Source organism: Corvus brachyrhynchos, unplaced genomic scaffold, assembly GCF_000691975.1.
Source record: "Corvus brachyrhynchos isolate BGI_N302 unplaced genomic scaffold, ASM69197v1 scaffold257, whole genome shotgun sequence".
NCBI lineage: Eukaryota > Metazoa > Chordata > Aves > Passeriformes > Corvidae > Corvus > Corvus brachyrhynchos.
This window is the reverse complement of record NW_008239119.1, coordinates 599538-608005: the sequence shown is the minus strand read 5'-3', so window position 1 is coordinate 608005 and position 8468 is coordinate 599538.

The window sequence follows — 8468 nt, the reverse complement described above, 5'->3', positions numbered from 1 at the left end:
CCTGCGTCTGGAATTCTGGCTGTGAAACATCCCCAGCCTGTTTGAGTTGGAAAGATCCCTCTTTAGCACCTTGGAGAATGTGAGGCTGTGTTGGGATAAGGAAAAGCTCGTCCTGCTCCATGAGGAAGCTGCAGGTCCCTGGTGAGCAGATAAAGAGCGTGGAACTCCCTTCCCCCAGCACCTGCAAATGCTCCCTGGGTTCTGCCCTCCCGAATTGCGTTTGCTCCGTGCTGGAGGAGAATCACTCCCTGGGAGTGGGGGGGATCCAAGGAAGTCACAGATGGCAGCAATTCCCAGGGATGGGAACGCTGAGGAGCTGCGCCTGAGCTGCTTTTTGGGAAGGGGAGTTAAAGATGTACAACTGCAGAGCCTGGGGAGGGGAACTTGGCCTGGTTTGCTGCTGAAGCTGCCCAGGCTGCAGAGACTCTCCTTCTGTTCTGACCCAGCAGCCTGGTGTGATCCAGGGCCTTCTCCAGAGCTTTTCCTCCTCTTCCCACTCTCATGGGCAGATGTGCCAGATCCAGCTGATCCCCTCTTTCCCCCCCTGCCCCTGTCAGGAGGGGTTGGTTATTTACCACAGGTGTTTATGCTGCAATGTCCTCCTTAGGACACCTCATCTGAGGACAAAGGTTACATGTGTGAGGGGAGGGAAGCCCAAAATCTGTCTGCTGGAAAATCTCTCCCTCCCCCTACAGCCTCCACTCCTCTTTGCCCCCTGAGCAGCTGCTCCTTTCTCCAGCAATTTGGGGGATTTGAGTTTTGGAAGGGGTAGTGTTGGCTCCCCAGTCTGAGCTTCTCAGCACCCAGTGCCTCCAGTTCTGATGGATTCGCCCTCAGGGGATATTTCCCAACTCCTCCATCAAATTGTCCTTTTCCTTCTCCCTCCACTTGGCTGTAGCTTGGCTTTAGAACGGACACAAACCTGGTTCCTTTGGTCCTGCTGGTGGGGGGACCCTTCTGGCCCAGCTCCCTCCCCATGCCAGGGCAGAGCCATTAAATGTCAATTCTGCTGCTCTGGGATGTGCAGCTCCCTCGGGGCAGTGCTTCCAGCAGGATCTGTGGCTGCTGGCTGGCTCCATGGGAGCCACATGTGGATCCATGGATTCCTCAGGGCGGTGCCATCAGCTGCTCCCCCCTTGGCTCTGCAGCTGCCAGAGAGGAGATTTTCATGGTGCTCTCCAGCAGCCAGAGACACAAAAAGCTCCTGGGAAGGATGATTCAGGAAGGCGGAGGGAGAGATCCACCTGCTGCAGGGTTCCCTGTGGGAGCTTCTCCCTCTCCCCGACCAGATCTGGCAGCACCGGGGTCTGATGGGGAGGAAGGCAGACAAGGCACAGGAGTTATTCCAGGAACTCTGGGAACGCTGCCCTTTGGGAGTCTGTCACACGGTGACAAGATGCTGCAGAACGAGGGCCTTGAAATTCTGCTTCCTGACACCGGCAGGGAAAAGCTGGAGCAGGTTTGGCCCCGGGAGGTGGAGGGAGAGGAGGATTTTGTGTTTCATGGAGCAGCCATCCCTCAGCCCCCTCAGGACAGGCACAATCCAGTGCCCACCACGGCTTTGGAAAACTCCCCCAAATGCTCCCAGGACAGCCAGGATTGCCCCAAATCCACCCCATCCCACTTCATTTCCCAGAATTAGGAGCTGTGGCTTCCCTGGCTCTTTGGGTCTTGAAATGAGATTTTCCTGGAAGCAGCAGCGCACCAAGGAGAGAGGGGAAAGCCAGCTGAGTGCCCAGGTGGGATGGCTCTGGCCTCCTGCTGTTATGGGATTGACCAGCTTCTGGATAAATTCCCTTCATCTCCAGAGATGTTTTATTCCACTTTGACCAGGGAGGAGAGAGCCCGGGGAGGGCAGAGCCTTGAGCAAGCAAACATTCAGGAATTTCTGACAACCTCTGGAGAGAGGCTGGAGGAGCAGCAAACATCCACAGCCAGGGATTACACCGAAAATTCGAGCTGCAAATGCAAACACACATAAAGCAGTGCTTGGCTGCATTTGGGTTTTGTTCGGGGAGTGTTAACAATCATGTGGTGGAAGATCACGGAGGTTTCATTCCTCAAGTGTTAAAATAAGGAGCAATTAAGGCTGCTGGAAGTTGCCATGGAGGCAGGAGGGAGATGCTGGGGAAGGAGAGTTGGGTGCTCAGGCTGGTACCAGGCATTGCTGCTTCCCTCCTCCCATTGCCCAGAGCTGGGGCGCTTCTGTAGCAGAACAGGGAGGTTCTGCAGTGGTTTTTGGGATGGGGGGCACAGGTAAGGGCTGGGACCAGCTGGAGGGGGTTGGGAGATGCCCCTTTCCATCTGCCATAGGTGTGGGGACAGCTCAGGCCCCTTCCCCTGTCCGGGGATGAGGCTCCTTCAGGGCTCCCACCACCCCCATCCCTGTGGGTGAGCACAGAACTGCACCCTGGCTCTCTTCCTTTTGGATTTCTTTCCTCTCCCAACTGTTTTCAAGGCATCAGCCTCCGCTGGGTGGAGTTGGTATTAATTAAAACGAGCTAATTGCCAAGGAGCTCCTGAAGGAGCAGGGCTTTGAGCTGGCCCGGGGGACGGGGAGTGAAGGGCTTTGAGAGCTGTGTAACCCTCGGATCCAGTTTTTGCTGTGTAATCCCTTCCCTGCCAGGCTGGGGATTGAGCAAATTGGCCTCAGCCGTGCCTGGAAGCCCCTGGGGCTCTCCTGTCCCTGCAATCGGGGCCGTGGGAGGTCCCGGCTGAGGCAGGAATTGATTGTGGCTGCTCTGGGAACGTTCCCTGAGCTCTCCAGGTCCTGAGCTGTCTCTGTGCAGGTCTGAGCTGGGTGCTGGGTGCTGACGGGTTTCCTGCTGGCACAGCTCTCTACCCACAGCAGCCTTCACTCCCTGATTTATCAGGAATCCGGGGTGCTTGGGGGTTCCTGAGGGGCTGGGGGCAGCTCTGTCACCCGGCGCTGAGCAGGGCCCTGGCAGGCTCCTGTCACCCTCCTGGCACACATCTGGGGACAAGCTGGACTGCAGGGCTTGGCCTGGTGCTGCCAGGGCTCTGCAGAGAGCTGCCCTCGGCGCAGACACGGCTGGACAGCCCAGCAGAACTCCCCCAGCCAGGCTCATTCCTCTCCATCCACCAGCTCTGCTTTAAAATTAAACTCGGTAATTCCCCAGCCAAGGTGGGCGTGGGCGCCTTTCCAGGAGGGTCCGGTTTTTGTGACCCTGCTCCTGAAAAATGGCTCAGTTTTCATCTCCAGTGCAGGAATCCCTCCCTCAGCTCTCCGAATCCACCTTCTCCAGAGGTTTTGTAGCACCTGGGTTTGCCTGGAGGCCGTGAGGGAGAAGAGGCTCAGGGGAAGACGTGGGATGAATTTCAGCATCTGAGAATGGTTTGGGTGGGAAGGGACCTTAAGGAATATTTTATTTCACCCCCTTCCACTGTCCCAGGCTGCTCCCAGCCCCAATGTCCAGCCTGGCCTTGGGCACTGCCAGGGATCCAGGGGCAGCCCCAGCTGCTCTGGCAATTCCATGCCAGCCCCTGCCCACCCTGCCAGGGAACAATTCCTTCCCAAAATCCAATTTAACCCTGTTCTCTTTCAGTTTGAAGCCGTTCCTGTCCTTCCATGCCATTGTAAAAAGGCCATGGAGTGATTTCATCCCACTGAAATCCCAAGGAACATTTCCTTTTTCTCCTCTAAAGCTTTCGTGTACTGCTGTTCCCCGGGCTCCAGGGACACCCACGGCAGCAGTGACGTGTGGAGGAGACCAAAGTGACTAAAATTGCCAAAACTTGGCCCAAATAGCCACTGCTGCTGGGAGAAAGGTCTCTTAAGGGTGCTGGTTTTCAGAGGGGCCCTGGCTGAAGCTGTCTGGGCACCAAGCCCTGGCTGTTGACGCTCGGAGGAGCTGCAGGCCTTGTTTGCCCACAGGTTGTTGTTAATGTGGCATGGAGTTAAATGGGCTCCCAGTGCTCCCAGTAAGCCCAGCTCCTGTGGGTCGCTGCCATCACTTATTCCCCCAGGAAACGCCAGAGCTGGCACCAGGAGAAGGCTGCTCCATGGAAAACGGGGCTGTGTGGGCAGGGCCTGCAGGAGCTGGGAGCAGGGAAGGACAGAGCTCCCTGTCCTGCTTTATCCCCTCCTGGAGAAGGAGCCATCAGGATAAAACAACGTCATCCAGCCTGCCGGGAGCAGGGGGCTGCTGGAACACACGTGGTGAGTTCCACCGCAGCAAACCCAGCCCCGGAGTAGAGGGACAGGCTGGATCTGCGTCCCATGAAGCCCTTTAGCTGCTAATGCAGCTGGATCCTGAAACCTGCGGGGCTGGAGCCTTCCCAGGCTGCGTGGAGATGGAGCTGTGCCGGGCTGGGCTGCATCCTGGGGTGGGCTCTCCAGCTCCAGCCACTCCAGCTGGGAATGTTTCCCAGGTCTCGGGCTTTGCGTTCCCTCAGCGAAGAGCTGGATCTTGCACATTACTGCCTCTGCTTTGGGGCGAGGCTTTGGGGTCGGTTTCTTTCTCCCCGTCCCGTTTGTGCCCCAGCACATCCCGCCCGGCTGCTGCCCGCCCGACTGAAGATGGCACTGCAGCATCTCCCAAGCCCGAATCCCGGGATCTGCGGCTCCAGCGGCTCCTTCCAGCCCTGCTCCGAGCTCTGGGAGCTGAGCTGACAGCAGGGACATCCCGAGCACGGGGAGCACGGGCGGCTGCTGGGGCAGGAGCCGTACGGGATTGCAAGGAAGGGAAGAGCTGGGGAAGACTGCGGATAAAGCTGGAAATTGGGGATTCAGCTGAGGAGCTGCTTCCTCCTCCTCCTCCTCCCAACCCCTTGATGCTCTGCTGGAGCACCTGATCCGTGTTCGAGGCCAAATCCATCACGGGGGCAGCCTGGCTCTGTTCCTCTGACTCTGCTGCTCCGGTGTCTGCTGGCTCCGAACCTCCTGAAACTAAAACAGGGACGTGCTGGGAGAGAGGGAAAGGAAACTCCCCCAGGCTGAGATATTTAAAGTGACCAGATTTCCAGGCTGCAGACACTGCTGTGGTTTGCAGCGGCCCTGGGTTGGGGTGTGCTGGGTGAGTCCCCGCCCCAGTGCCCCCCAGTTTCCCATTTCTCAGGGAAGAGCCTTGGTGGGGTCCCAGGTTTTGTCTGAATGCCCCCAAACTTTGTGCCCTCCACCCCCCGATGTGAGCCCAGCTCTCTGTGCAGTCTCCGGCCCACTTTGAGGGGCTGGTCCTGGTGATCTCTCTCTCACCTCTCACCTCTCTCCTCACCTGCCAGGACCTTCCCTGCGGGTGCAGCTCCAACACCAGGAACTCTGCACAGGCAGAAAATTGACTTCAGCTTTTGCCTTGAGCAGCTCCGACTGAAACAAGGAGAGAAAAGAGGGCAAACACTGATTAAAGCCAGGTCTAACCTCTGCAGGAAAGGGGCATGCCGTGATCAGAGCCTCTCCTGCCCCGCTCTGCTCTGCACCACAGAGCGAACAGTTCTGTCCTCGCTCGGAATGGAAGCTCCTGAACTGCGCGGCCTCAGCCTGAGGGAAAATCGCCGGTTTGTGCTGGGAGGAGCAGCAATCGTCCTCTGGAGGAAATCGCTCCCTGTCAGCCCCGCTCACTCGCGCGGGGGGTGCCACAGGAGAGGGGAGGTTTGGGGAGGGCTGGGATGGGCTCTGGCAGGATCAGGGGCTGCACTCGCAGGGCTGAATTCCCAGACCAGTGTGACCCTGGAGAGGTGGTGGAGGTTGGTGGGGTGGGACAGGGAGAAATTCTGAGGGATTTCTGCTCACTGGGTGCATGGGATGGGGTGTTCCCTCAGCGGGATGGGGCTGAGCTGGGGCCATGAGATTCCTTGGGAACCTGTCCAAGCTGGACATTCTCCTCTGTCCGTAGAGATTGTGCTCGTTCTGCCCTAATTCTGCTTTGGGGTGAGGCAGATTTGATTTAGTAAAGGGTGGATCCCTTTCTGAAGGGAGCTGTGAGAGGAGAGATGGTGTTTCCCTTCTCCCATCCATCCATCATCCATCCATCCCTCCATCCATCCCTCCATCCCTCTCCAGGAAGACAGAGGCATCCAGGGGATTTGTTTCATGGAGCTGCCCTTGGAATTGGAGCCGAATGCCAGCTCTGAGGTGCTCAGGAGGAGTCACCCTCCTTTGGCTTGGTTTGGTCTCTGTGACCCTCAGTATTTCCCTGTGCTTCCCATCAATCTGAACTCCAGACGTGACGTGGTGGTGGAATCTGAATTCCCATCCAGGCTCCGTGGTTCCCATGGAGAGCCATCCCCAGCCACCCCTCTTGCCTGTTGCTGGATATTTATCCCTGATGGTTTTCAGGGATGTCAGCCCTGGGGGCAGAGTTATGGCTTCAAGTGACCAAGTGAGAGCCACACGGAGATTCTGCACTGATGAGGGGACAGAGTCTGATTTTACCTCTTTCAGAGCTCGCTCCCAACTCTAAGAGGCCCCTCCATCCCATCCCGTTTGTCTCCAGGAGTGTTTTCCCTTAGACAGGGAAGGTGAGAAATTCACTGCCCAGAGCCTCAGCCAGGCTGGAGCTGGGACTGATCCAGAGATCCAGGCTGTCGGATCGGGGATCTCGGGGAAATGACGGGATTTGTGTCCCTGGGGCTCCAGCGCTGGAGTTTATTTAGCCTGGAAGAAAAGGTTTGAACCAGGTTCCCACAACAGACTTAAAGCAAGAAAAGTGTCTTTGACTCGAGGTTCTGATCCGTTTGATGTGTGGGTACCTCTGGAGGAATTCCTCCTGTCGCCGTGAGCTCCGATAAATCACAGTGTGGATAAAGCACGGAGGCAAGGAGGTTTTTTTCCTTGTTTTGCTCTGTCAGGCAAACAAAGACCTCTGAAGCTTTCTTTCATGTCTGTGAATCGGAGATCAGTTCTTGGGTTGGGTTTCATTCGGGTAAACAAGCGGATGTGTTCCTCACAGCCCTGCAGCCTCAGGTTCAGACACGCACTGGGGAAAATGCATTTCCCAGCTGGAACGCGCGCTGCTGGTAAGGCAGGAGGGGAGCTGGTTATGGGACGTGTCCTTTGCTCTTTCTCGTGCACATGGGAGGTTTCCAGCCTGGATCACGCCTGTTCCTGGGGCAGGAGCCAGGACAGGGCTGGAGGGAACCTGGATGTGCTGCTGGGCAGCCAGAGCCCTTCCCGGCCCTCAGGAAATGCTCGGAGCTTTCAAACGGGGCTGTTCCCGCAAAAGGGCCCTGTTGTGACAAATCGGCTCTTTCCAGCAGTCAGCTGTGTTATTTTAAAATAATTAATTAGGAAAGCAGCTAATAAATGATGTCTCAGTCCCCCGAGCCCTCCTGGAGCAGTGCTGCTCAGCTTCCTCACAGCCTGCAGGAGCCTTCCCGTGCCTGGCCAAGCCTTTCCCTGCTCATTCCCATTAATCCTGGCCGCAGACAGGCCGGGATCGTCAGTCAGCACGCGGAGCTGGGCAGTGATTGATACCAACAGCTCCCTGACTGTGTGTCACAGGCAGGAGTTCCTGTCCTGCCTTCCCTCCCCTCAGCTTTCCCAGCCACTGCAGCGTTTGGCTCGGGCTCTGCCCCCGTCCCCTTCCCATTAGTGCCACATTCCCTGTGCCCCAGCAGCTCCCTCTCCATCGAGCACAGGCAGCGCTGGCTGACTGGAAAATACATCACTGGCTCAGGGAGAAAAGGAGAAAAGAGTGGGAGGCTGGACCACGAGACTGTTCCCTCTGGAGTCAAGAGGCTCCTCCACAAAAACTGCAGGCTATTGCTCCAAGGTTTGTTTATTTGTGCCTCTATCTCGTATTTTCTCTCCATATCTCTGTCTCCATTCACAACAGCCACGCCACAGAGGCATCATATTCTCCCTCTTCCCCGATAGGATCTGCCAGCACAGGAATGTTCTGGCTGAGGGGGTTCCTGAGCAGCTCAGCACTAATATCAGAGGCCTGATACGGCACCCGGAAGAAAATTGCATTTTTCTGGGAAGAGATATTGTTCTGCAAAGGAGTGCTTGAGTCAGAGCAGGCAAGAGGGAGATTAGATCCTTGTCAGGGGACTTGACATGTTCTGCTGATCACAGGGAAGGCAAAGACAACCAAGAAAGAGTCAAGAGAGGAGCAGCTGTGCCTGGAGAGCCCCGCGTGCCTCGGGCGGAGCTGCTGCCAGGGCAGGGACGTTCTCCTGCTTTTCTCTGGGCAGAGGGCCTCAGCTCAGGAGAGCTTTGAGGGGCAGGAGCAGGACTGCAGGAAAAGCTGGAGCTGCCTTGCAGAGCACTTGGATCCTGTGGGAATTTCAAGTTCAGATCCTGGAAGGAGCTGAGGTTCTGTGCCATGGAGCATTTGCTGTGTTGGAGAGGGGCTGGAAGGACAAGAGGTTCAGGGCCAGGACCCAGGCAATGGCTTCCCAGTGCCAGAGGGCAGGGCTGGATGGGATCTGGGGCAGGAATTGTTCCCTGGCAGGGTGGGCAGGGGCTGGCATGGAATTGCCAGAGCAGCTGGGGCGGGCCCCGGGGC